Genomic DNA, 12,889 nt, shown 5'->3' on the forward strand with positions numbered 1-12,889 from the left:
TGTTTCATCAGCCAAGGAAGGCAATACAGCTTCTTGTCAACTACTTCTTGTCAAGGCTCTTTGATTTAATGTGATACAATCAGTTTTATTTCTTGAAAGAGAAAAGTAACTTCTAACTCACATGAATTTCTCTATGCGCATGGCTTCCACCTGCACAAAGGCCTGTAGCAGAGATTCGACAGACTGCACATGATAAATAAGGACTGTACTGCAGAACTGAGGTTTTTCTCTCAGCCAGACCGTCTTCATTTCATCATGCTTTCACCTTGCAAAATAGACTCCGACTTCTTGACAGAGAGATCGCATAAGTGCTTGTGAAGGGACAGTGAGGTTTCAAGAGCCCTGCAGTAGGTGGGGCTACAGTGAGCCATCAGTCACTGGCTTGTTTGAACCGACCAAAACAATTTGGTTCTGACAGCAAAGCACAATCGAAGGTTGGTCCAGTATTGAAGTGTCAGTTGTACCTCCAGGCTCGGCACTGACCTCATTCGATCATTCAAGTGCAGAAGGTTGTGCCTAGGGCTATCTATCTATCTATCTATCTATCTATCTATCTATCTATCTATCTATCTATCTATCTATCTATCTGTCTGTCTGTCTGTCTGTCTATCTATTTATCTATTTGCCTGTCTGTCTATTTATTTATTTATTTATTTATTTACTTACTTATTTACTTACTTATTACCCAAAAATGAGGGAGATTATGCAAAACCACAAGATAAGTCAGCTGCTGGCTTGTCATGGCACAGTTTCGGTGTATTGATGAGCCCCACGGTCCAGTGTCACGTTAAATCTTGACTTGTTAACCTTAGCGTGAAAATAAGCAGTGACACATGATTTAGAGAAGAGCATGTGCTTGTCTATATTCCCCCAAATTGATAACAGAGATTGCAATAAGTGTCACAGCATAGACACGATTGCCCGTTCTGAGATGGGAAGAAAGAAAAGGGGGGGGGGGATTAAAAACAATTCCATGCAACAAACAAGTGGTGATGCAACATTGGCATTGCTCAAAATCAAATGGAATGCCTTTGCACAATATTTCACCCAGAGAAAAAGAAAAACCCATCTGCACTTTTAATGAGCAAAATATTGGACATACACAAGTTAAGTGCAAGCTTTGCATTGTAGAGCTATGATTTTCATTTGCCAACTCCGGACATATGCTCTATCATATCCAACTTAATGAAACATGAGAAACTAGCTATGAATCCAACAAAGGTAGCAGTGTAGGTATACCACCTCCGCAAACTCTAAGGAGCCTCCAGAAAACTTTAATGAAACTCTCTGCATGTCAAAACATGTGATTCCAACTAGCTAAGAAAACCTGTTTTCACTCATATTTGAAAAACATAAATCTTACATGTTTTTTGTAATCATTACGCGTGATCATCACTAAGATAAAAACGCCTACTTTTCTTCTTACAGGTCTTTATGGAACAGCCAAGAAGCTATAGTCATTTTTTTTTTTTTAAAGAACAATAAAGAAGCACTGCAATTCAGTACTCTTCCAATAGTTTTACTGCTTGGACCTCAAACAGAAAGAAACATTGTGAGAAAGAAGAGAAGGAACAGTGCTTTGAATAGACCAAACTTCAATTAGCGATGATAATCATTGTATTCCATCAATGCAAATAAGGGTATATGCATTTTTATAAATGTATAATATGATAAACTGTTTACATACTACAGGTTTTATCTACATATATGATAGACTAATGCAAATTGTCCCTGAATGCACTAAACAGAATATCTATGCTTTAATATTACTATGTTATTATGACCTCATGGCCAAAATAAGAATAGTTGGCTATCTATTATTTTTAGATTGACTTGCCACTCTGTTCAACATCAAAGGCTGCAACAGTGCCCATAGTGGTGCACTTAAGTGTCGTTTTATTGAGGCACAAGGATTTTCCAATGCACTCAAATACAATCGACAGGAAACTCGTTTCTGTGATTTTTCATTCACTTCCATTTTAAATTGGTACTGTAAAAAGAGCCCTATTCCACACACTATAATAAATAAGATTAAAAATGCACATTTCACAAGTTTTTTATCTTTTCATATTTAGTTTTGTGCTATTTTGAAGTAAGCTTGATTGCTGTAATGTCCTTCTGCCTGGTCTAGCACTCAGACTTACTCAAGATGGCAGACCATCCAAAGCTCTGTCCGCCCTGGTTCTTTTCTGTGTCACTCACTGTCCTCACTCCTGCATCCCAGTACACACAGCTCAGTCACCCCTATCCTCACTGTCCCCTTAGCACCAGGACACACAGAGCCTTCTTGCGACATAGCTCAGGAGGTAAGAGCGGTTGTCTGACAGTCTGAGGATTGCCGGTTCGATCCCCTGCCCTGGGCGTGTCAAAGTGTCCCTGAGCAAGACACCTAACCCCTAATTGCTCCCAATGAGCTGACTGGTACCTTGCATGGCAGCCTTTCACTACTGGTGTGTGTGTGTGTGTGTGTGTGAATGGGTGAATGACAGGCATCAATTGTAAAGCACTTTGGATAAAAGCACTATATAAATGCAGTCCATTTACCATTCTCTATGCCTGACATCTCTCACTTATTTTTATCTTATTAATTAAACAATACATAAAACCAGATGCATTAAGCAACTTTTATAAATAAATATAATCAATACTTAGTCATTTGGAGTAAAATTTCAAGCAATCATTTGTCAATTTTTAGAATCATCTTGTCTTTTATGAAACCACAAAGGTGACTACTCTGAATGCAACATTGATTTTAAAAAAGAAAAACGATTTATTCGTTTTATCAATAATCTGAGTGTTGAAAGTGATGCTTTTCAGTCAGGCTATGTTTCCAGATTCAGTCTGTGAGACTACCTGAAAGACTTTGTGTCCTCTCCTGTTTTCAGGATGCTGAAGCCCTAGTTTTCAGGCTGCTGAACCGCCAATAACAGATGCCTCACATTTTCGATCCATGCGTCTCTCAACTGCTTACAACGTACAGAGTGTCCATACAGTCAAATGTTTACTTCACTCACAAGGGATCCAATACACAACATTTATTTTTCAAGTTGTTATTGATTAAATTGGATTGGGAAGCATCCATGTTCCAAAAGTTTTTGTGTCACATAAATGTAATAAGGGATGAAAGAGATGCACAAGACTGCAATGATGGTCCAAGCAGTATAAGTCAGTCTGTCCTAGTGGCCAGAGCTTCGAAGGTTAGAGAATATTTTTACCCTGTCTGCTTCCTGAAAGGTTAAATTACAGTCACGTCCTACGTTTTCCTAATGATGCGTGCAGTTATTATGAAAGTTTTCTCTACAAGCATATATAGACACCCACCTTCAACAGAATACCTTTTTGAATGGTTGAATGCAGCTGGCAATGCTATTCATCAAGGGTAGTGATGAATTCACTGTTACATTATACAAGTGTCCCAGTTTACTTCATAGTCACACCTTTTAAAGGTCTTTCATTACTCTCAGCTGGGTTTGAAATAACCTGATATTTTTAAAAACGTGGTTCCAGTGTTGCATAATCTCAGTTTCTTTTGTAGTCACAGGGTTTTGAGGGGGAGGTGAAATGGTACTTTATCATCCTTCTGATGCCAATTCCTGTTCATCTGATGTTTAGTTGTCTGTTGTGAACAATATATTGCATTGCTGTGAGTAATAAAGAAGTGTTTATTCTGAAGTCATTCTGATGCTATGTATTAAATATGCGGAAGTTCATCCAAGCAGATCTAAGCAGACTAGGAAGAAAGGGTTCTAAAAAGCTGCTGTGTGTGTCCACAGAGGAACCCTACCGAGTTCAAGGGTTCCTTGTCTGGAAAGATTTTCACACTTACCATGCAGGGTTCCATAAACTAGTAAAAAGGGTTCCCCTATGGAGACAAGCCAAATAATTTTTTTTCCTGAGAGTGAGGATGGGAGAGTTTATGAGCTATCCCCCATCCAGTGGCCTGCACTGAGGCAGTATTCCCTGGGCCCCACGGAACTCGCTATAATTTGTGTGGTAGCAGGGTGTACAGTATTTAGCCAATTATGAGCAGGAACAGGTGGTCAGTAAAAAAGCTACGGGTCTCAACATTATTTGGGATATAATTCATATAAAATTACAAAAATGAGTTCCGACTATCTAAAATAGCGTAGTTTTTAAAGGATATTGATTCATGGAATCCCAAGAGCGATGCATTCTCACGCTCGCTTTGCAGCCAATGAATATTTATCAGCCAATTATCAGTCGCTTAGGCCTGCACGTCGCAGGTGGGCCTCTGCCCCCATCCTCCCCAAAAAGCTGTGATTGGAGCTGATGGTAGAGAGGTGGAGGGGGACATGGAGACTGCTGAAATGGCCGCTGCATCACTGAGGAGGGGAGAGCCCTTCAAAGGCACCATTTGTGCTCATTCGCAGCAAAGAAATTGTGAGTGAGTCAGGAATCACCCGGCTAGGACTGCCACTGAGCCCCATATAACAATGAAGAACAAGGCTGAAAATAGGCCCACCTTTGCTCCACATTTGCCTGAACCATTTTCCATCATTATCTTCATCACCATTTCCGGTTTGACCTGAAAGGATCTGTGAGTCTCGAATCCCTTTGAACACCCTCCTAAGTTATTCCTGTATGTATTACGTATTAATAACTACACCCTACTGTCAGTGTGAAGTTAAAAATTTTACTAGTTCAGACAAATTGCTTGTCTTTTTACTGAGTGTAATGATATCACAACCTCCCTTCTGATGTGATCAAAAAGAATCATGGAAAGTGGGCGAGGTTGGGAGATGTAAATGTAAGAAAAACAATGCACATATTTTAAAAGGTAATCAATGTGTAACTTGTGCTGACATTGCACAGATACATACGACTCTTCTTGTTATAAAACCGTCTTGTTAGCTTAAATCCTAGGCTAGTTCCTGACATTGAATATGTATCCTGAATTGAATCTACTTCTGCAGTTTAAATAACAATTTGGCATTTTGTGCCTTCTTGTAATCCATCCATCCATCCATTATCTATACCCACTTATCCTGAGCAGGGTCGTGGGGGGTGCTGGAGTCTATCCCAGTGTGCATTGGGCGAGAGGCGGGAATACACTCTGGACAGGCCGCCAATCTATCGCAGGGCACACACACCATTCACTTGCATTCTCATACTTATGGGCAATTTTAAGGTCTCCAATTGGCCTACCTGCATGTCTTTGGACTGTGGGAGGAAGCCGGAGTACCTGGAGGAAACCCACGCAGACACGGGTAGAACATGCAAACTCCACACAGAAAGGCCCCAAGCCGAGATTCGAACCCATGACCTTCTTGCTGTGAGGCGGCCTTCTTGTAATGCCTACCTTATATTTTATTGGCCATATTCCAGTTATCTGCCCATTTCTGTATTTCCTCATGTGCAGGGCTGTTCTATCTGCAGTATACATATAATCCAATTGGTCAACATGCAGAAACAGTAGATCCAATCAAGATATTTATTCATGCATTTTACTGGTTTCCAGCATCCATTTTGCTTCACATCATTAAATGTCTCTACCATATTAATTTTATCTTTATATAGTCATGCATTTGATAAATAAATCCAAATACATTTACCATAACTGTTTTCATACATTTTTAAGAACAGGTCTCTCTTTGAGCACTGTCATAAAAGATTTTTTTAAGATTGCAAATGCAGTATATACTTAAACTTATGTTAAGTCTAACTGCTTAGAAAGTTTTAGATGTGGTGGCTTTGGCTGCTTGTCAAAGTACCTAATAAAGTCTTTTTCTTTGTAAATTGGCATTGAATCCTGATTCTGCAGGAATCTTATGGGAGCCAAACACATGCTAATGACCCAATCATCAGAAAAGTACACATTAAATGGATCATTGGGAAAATCCATCCATAATCAATATTTGAAAGCTCCAGTGACCGAAAAGTTTTCCATCAAGCAGATATCTTTTTTGTGTTGTTTATGTGCAAGCATGACTATATTAGAATTGCAAATCACAAAGTGATCTTTGAAGGCAGGGTGTGCCATGATGGTCCCTATGGAATTTAAAGTTGAGAAGTTCTTAAAGCCCTTAGCTGTATCCAAAGCCCTCTGTTCCTAGTGGAGCAAAAAGATCTCTCTGACTTTATACAAAGCTTATAGCCCCTCTCTGTAGAACATGCTGCGGAATTCCTCAATATCAGTTGAATCCATGTGATTAGAGGTGCATTTGCTCCCAGGTTCAAGTACACTGGGCTCGAGGCAACATCAAATCCACAGTGTGGTAATCCTACTACAAAATGCAGAATGCATTGGTTGCATTATGTTTCCTTTTTTTTACTTTCTTGAAACTTTCTTGAAAATCTGGGCCCTGTGAATAATCATAATGTGTTTTTGTTTGTTTATTTTGGGCATGCAAGTTTTTTCATGACACCATTATTATTATTATTATTATTATTATTATTTGTAGTAGTATTAGTATTAGCAGTAGTTGTAGCAATAGTAGGTGGTATAGTGGTAGTGTTAGTAAATCAATACAAAATCATATTATCAATATTCATAATTATAATTTATTTTCAAAGATTGATCTTTGAAACGAAAACAAAAGGCACGTACAGGACACACCAAAAGATTAAGAATTATGTTGAATATTATTGTTCTGAGAATTTATCATTTATTCCCTAGTTATAGTGTTGAATTTCCTGCACTCCTAAAAAGAGCTCATCTGAAACCTGTGCATTCCTGTCGAGACTAATCCTATTGTTTAAAAAAGCCAGCCATTTTGTTCACTGATCTTTGCTTTCTTCTGAGCTGTACAATGAAATGCGAGACAACAGAGGGGAAATAGAAAACTTACCAACAAAAAATATTATTGGAATAAAATATTTGTTCAGATCAATATGGAATAAACAGTTCAGTTCAGAACAATACCCGATGTAGCTGAATTTTAAAATGGATGCCACTATTACGGTGCAGTAGCAGAGCAAATCAGTTTTCATTTTCCTGTCCATTTAACGGGGGACACAGAAAAGGCTGCGGTTGGAGAAGACAAATTGAAGCCAGTGCATTGGCTCCACACACACACACACACAGTGGATAAAAAGAAAAAGGCCAGAGCATTAATGCAGTTTCAGTTTGTAGCACTGAAAAGGTGACCTAAAACATGCAGTCTGCAGTCTGCCCTAAGGCTCAATCTCACCTTTTCATGTTTGGACGAGTGGCAGCAGTGGGAGACATGTCCTAAACCAATTTCCGTCATCAAAGTTAAAGTAACTAAATCACAATTACAAACGCTGCTACATACTGTAGGTGTGCTGAATGTCAATTAGTAGCATGTGGCAGTAATAAAAAAGGTCTGACACACTTTGATGCGTGAGTTTCCAAAGAAACAGTTGCCAACTAAGAGAGTTCCAAAGAGGCTGAAAAATCAGTGTCTGAATTGCAGATGCACCGCTTACAAAAACTATGACAGGGGAACAGTGTTGAAAATTATGACTACATATGCCATGAAAAAGCACAGACACACTGCACCAAAAAGATCTTTAAAAAGTGGTCACAAAATGAAGCTCACTGACAGGGACAGATGAACACTAAACAGGATAGTTTCTAACCACCCCATAAATACAGCCTCAAACATGGCCACAGGATTGAATCAACACCTCAGTGACCTAGTGTGAACAAAATGTATGTTTTGAGCTTCGCAGTGCTGGTATTTAAGGCAGAGTCACCATTCAGAAATTGCTGGTATCCAAGGATGACGCACAAAAACAAATAGCCTGGTGTAAGAAGTGCAAAACCTGGTCCCCTGAACAACGGGAAAGGAATATTGCCTGAGGAGTCATCTTTAACTCTTCTTCTTGCATCCCTATGGGTTTACATTTGGAGAAAGCCCACAATGTCTGTTTTCAATTATTAAAGATGGTGGTGTATATGTAATGGTGTCTCATGCGAGTCATTCCGTCATACAAATATAATGGCCAACACATATGAAGACATTTCCCAAGGCCAGGTGCACCTTGTTGTACAAACACTTTACCCTTGTGATATCCCCAAATTCCTTCTTTAAAAATTGTCCTTTATCCCCACTACACACATTTCAGAACTGGTAGGCCAGCATTCCAAGACGGATTGAAGCTGTTTTTTTAAGGTGAAGAGTGGCCGTAATTATTAGTAACTTTATATTCATATATTGTTAGGTGTTTTATTTTTTAGCATTTCCAGTGCAAACATGTTGTGTGCATTGGTTAGTAAACTTTAATAAATGTTCATAAGTGGAGATGGGATTTTAGCCTATACAGTTCTATGCAAAGGTTTGGGAAGTCCTGGTTGCACGTTTTATTGTTTTTGTATGTGAAGAGAGTCGGGACCATTCCAAAACCTAAATCTTTAGCTCCTTTAAGTAGTTCACAGTTCATTTTGAGGTTACTTTTAGATAATTGTTTTTTTTTTTTTTTTTTAATATCCTAACTATTCCCATTTTCAATTTCCTCCCTGATTCTGGGACATTAGCTTCTGGGATTTGTTGGTATTTAGTTGAATCAATTCTTCCTTCCACCCACACACTATTTCCTGTGCAGATCTGTCACAAAACCCCAAAAAAAAAACAGATCCACCACCATGCTTATCAGTTGGCAAGGTGTCCTTCTCTTCAAATGCTTCCCCTGTTTCTCTCCAAATGTGTATCTTTATCACTATATCTTTGGTGGCCAAAGAGTTGAATTTTTTTATTTATCAGCCCACAGCACTTTGTTCCATAAAGTCTCTGGCTTATCAAAGTGTTGTGTTGCATACTTCAGATGTTGACTTTTGTGATGTGATCGCATGAAAGGTTTCCTTTGGGCGACTCACACATGCCGGTGCTGCGCAGTGCGCAGGTGCACCATTGAACCTTTCTGCAGGCGCTTTGTAGTGAAATGTGGGGTTTGCTTTGCATACCTGACCATTAAATGGGCAGTTCTATTATAGATTTTTCTCTGTCTTCCAGATCAAGTTTTCAGACTGCTGCTTAGAGGAGCCCAAGGTTGTTAGCAGTAAGTATATATAGTTAGAGGATCAACTGGAAGGGTGCCTAAACTTTCCTGCACATGCCACATTTACCGTTTAATTTTTATTTTTTGCAAACTGCTGCATTCAGCAAATAAATACTAGCTAATATTTACAGAAATATGTCAAGTTAAAATTGTTAACTTCTTTTCACTTAGAGCTTTTGTGTGTATAAGCAATATATACAGTATAATCGATTGCTCAATCCAGTCATATGTCCCTCTGCCCAAGGAGAGAAACCTACGGTGACACAGATTGTCTCATCACAGACAGCACTTCAGTGATTGCAGCGATTATTCAATCACTGAAAGCCAGCCATCAACAATCATCAGTTCTGACTGCATGCAATCAGGATGACATCAGCTTGCCTTCAAAAGAGCTTCTTTTTGGGGCCGTCTGGGTAGTGTGACGGCCCCAAAAAGAAGTGTGAGGTATAAGCACTCGTCTACCACCGCAGAGACCCGAGTTCCCCGGCAGCGGTACCTCCGGCTTGGTCAGACGTTCCTACAAACCCAATTGGCAGTGTTTGCAGGTGGGAAGCCGGTGAGGGCATGAGTCCTGATCGTTGCATCAAAATGGGAGAAAAATGGCAAAAAAAGGGCTTCTTCCCTTCAACTGGGGAGTTAGCAGGAACTACAATCCCTACTGGAAGGTTAACTTTCGCATTTATTTTTTTTGCGGGAACCCACCCATGGCGTGCCTGAACCCTGGGACCTTTGCCTGCGGTTTCTCCTGCTGTCTCTGCGGGACGGCCATCTGCACCCCGGCAGCAGCATTTCGGCTTCACCCCAGTTTTCTCCGCCGGGGTTGATTAGTTTAATAATTGCTCCAATTGGCTAAATATACTGTCCATTGTGCCTGTCATAGACATCACAGACAGGGACTATGCAGTGAACCATGGGAGCTTGAGGCAAGGAGAACACAAAATATTTGTAGTACTTGTCACCTTTTTTTTGCCAGTTTGGAATTCCCAGTCATGTTCACCTGCTGCATTTTTGCTGCAACCTCTACTATCGATTAAGCGGCGCAGGGACAAGTGCATGCCCGTCTCTGAAACGTGATGTCAGGGCTCTGCTTTTTACGTCACAGTCACAGTTGTGCTTTGGCTGACTGAACACTGTTGTTCTTAATCTGAACCCTCTGAAGCCCACATTCATTCGACCATGAACCCTCTGAACCTCATGCAGTACCATATCTCTAATATGAACTCCGTGGACCACACAAACTCCTTAAATTGACCTAATTAAATGTATCATTGAAATTAATTTGGGCAATTTGAATCTGGACCATGGATCAGGGCCATGTCAGAGGCTATTTCGTTATGTTATTAGTCTGCATTCTGTTGGTGCAGTTTACAACCATAAACACCATTCTGCATCTACTATCCCACTCAAAGCACTTAGGTGTGGCCAATGACTTGTCACTTATGCCAAGTGCACACATTTCAAGTTCTGAAATTCAAGGGAGTCAGGGACTTTACCAGACATTATAAGACTGGAAAGTGAAGCACAGAAAGAAAACATGGCTGCTGCTCTAATCAAAACAAATTCTTTGCATTAACAAAAAGGGAATTATTTTCCTCATTTGTTTTGATTTATTCATTATTGTAGCAAAGGACAAATCATAATTGAATTCTGTACATATTACATCCAGTGTATGTAATGTGCTGAGGTCGACCATATATGTAACTCTATTGAAACCCTGAATTTCAACGTCAACACAAAGCTCTGAAGGACAGCACTGAGAGGTTGATTATTAACTTGTGAACGGCTAAGCCATTCAAAGCCTCAAAAAGCGTTCGGCTAAAACACCCAGTCTGTCCATTCCCCATTCATCAACATTTCCATTTCTTGAAAACTTGAATGCTGAAACTTAATGAGACTCTGATGTGTTTTGTGGAAAAGCTGGATGAAAAGGTTGTGCTGAATAAAGCCCAACAGAGTCCAATGTCGGCATAGTTCAATAATACCTGAATGCTGCATTGACTGGACCTCCAGCAGACCAAGTATCAATCCCTAAATAATTCTTCTCTTTCTTTCTTTACTATTTATCTCAGCAGGTTTGCAATGCATTGTTTTTTATTTATTTTTATTTATCCTTTATTTTACCAGGAACCCCATGGAGATCAACATCTCTTTTTTAAGGGGGACCTGACATATATACACAGTAACAATCATAACGACATTAATGGAAAAATTGTAAACAATGGGTAAATATTTAAAAACAGGCACACTTTTCAGTAAAAGCACGAAAGACTGAATGTTTAAAATCAGAGAATGTTATTAATATGTCCATTTCAAGTTGATCCTGAAGATTATTCCACCTTTTGCGGAAGGGGCGACATAGCTCAGGAGGTAAGACCGATTGTCTGGCAGTCGGAGGGTTGCCGGTTCAAACCCCGCCCTGGGCGTGTCGAAGTGTCCTTGAGCAAGACACCTAACCCCTAATCCCTAACTGCTCTGGCGAATGAGAGGCATCAATTGTAAAGCGCTTTGGATAAAAGCGCTATATAAATGCAGTCCATTTACCATTTTGGGTGCATAGTCATTTAAAGCAGTTTCCCCTAGGCCTGTAGATGGTCAGGGGACTTATCAGTAACAGTTTGCTGGAATGAAGCTGATAACCTGGGGAATTCCTAGATATCAGAGAACATAAGTCGGAGGGGAGCTTTCCAACAATAGCTTTGTAAATAAACAGATACCAATGAAAGTTAAACCAGTCCATTCATAAAGATTACAGTGAAGATTTACAGGTTAATGATTTGGCATTTGTAATACATGTGATACACTCTATCTAAGGCCTGTGAAGTGGCAGAATCTTTGATTATCATAATGCAGACCCTATCTGTAATTACCTAAGAATGCCGGGATCATCTCTGCCTCTGAACAAATGAGGTCAGAGATGACTGTTGTGATGACAATCGCTCCATGTCTGAGCCGCTGACTGTAGGACACATTCATATGATTATGCATGCAAATCGTTCTTCCTGTACATTTTAGCACTGTACCATACAATTTGCCCTTTTATCATTGTTTATCTGAAACAATTTTAGTGTGCTAAAATGATTTTGCTTTGTGTTGTCTAGCATTTCAACACAATTCAAATCAACATGGACAAAGAAAATTCCATGGGAATAATAATAACAGTTATCTTGTCATGTATTTGCATTATCCACATTTTACATTTGTGATTGGCATAACTCTGGTCCTCATATTGACAAATTCCAATGACAGACTCCCAAGGCAATCAAAAGGCTAGAATTAAAATTAGATACTGAAAGCTCTCTTATGTCTGCATTAAGGAAGCAATTGAACACACCTGACTAAACAGAAACACCCATGACACCATTTGTTCCAAACATTATGACACTCTGAAATGGGGGGACTATTTATAAAAATTGCTGCAATTTCTACATGGTGAAAAAAAGAATCAAAAAATGTTGAAGGTGCAGTAAGATTTTTAGAACACATTTGTTCATATTTGGGTAAATTTCCTTCACATAACGACAAATATCAATAAATTATACGCTCTAAGAAAAACACAGCACGTTAATTATACAGACTCATTCTCCTTATTAAGTACCTTTTCTGTTACACCGTGGCCTCTAAAAGGAATGTCTTGCTTAGCACTCATCTTTATTATCCCCAGCCCCACCTTCACGTGCAGCTATTTCCTTTTCAACAAATGCAATGCTTCTGTGAGTGTGATCGCCATGCATTTCATTTACCACTCTCCCACAAATATTGAGCATATGCTCAGACTAGTACAATGTCATGTTGCTTTCTGGACACGTTTCGAGCAGGTCTGTCCAGTATGTTTCCAATCATATAATTTGTCCCTCATGAATATACTTTATACTAATATATAGTGTGATTTTCTGGGAAGTGTCTGCAT

Source organism: Anguilla anguilla, chromosome 18 (assembly GCF_013347855.1).
Source record: "Anguilla anguilla isolate fAngAng1 chromosome 18, fAngAng1.pri, whole genome shotgun sequence".
NCBI lineage: Eukaryota > Metazoa > Chordata > Actinopteri > Anguilliformes > Anguillidae > Anguilla > Anguilla anguilla.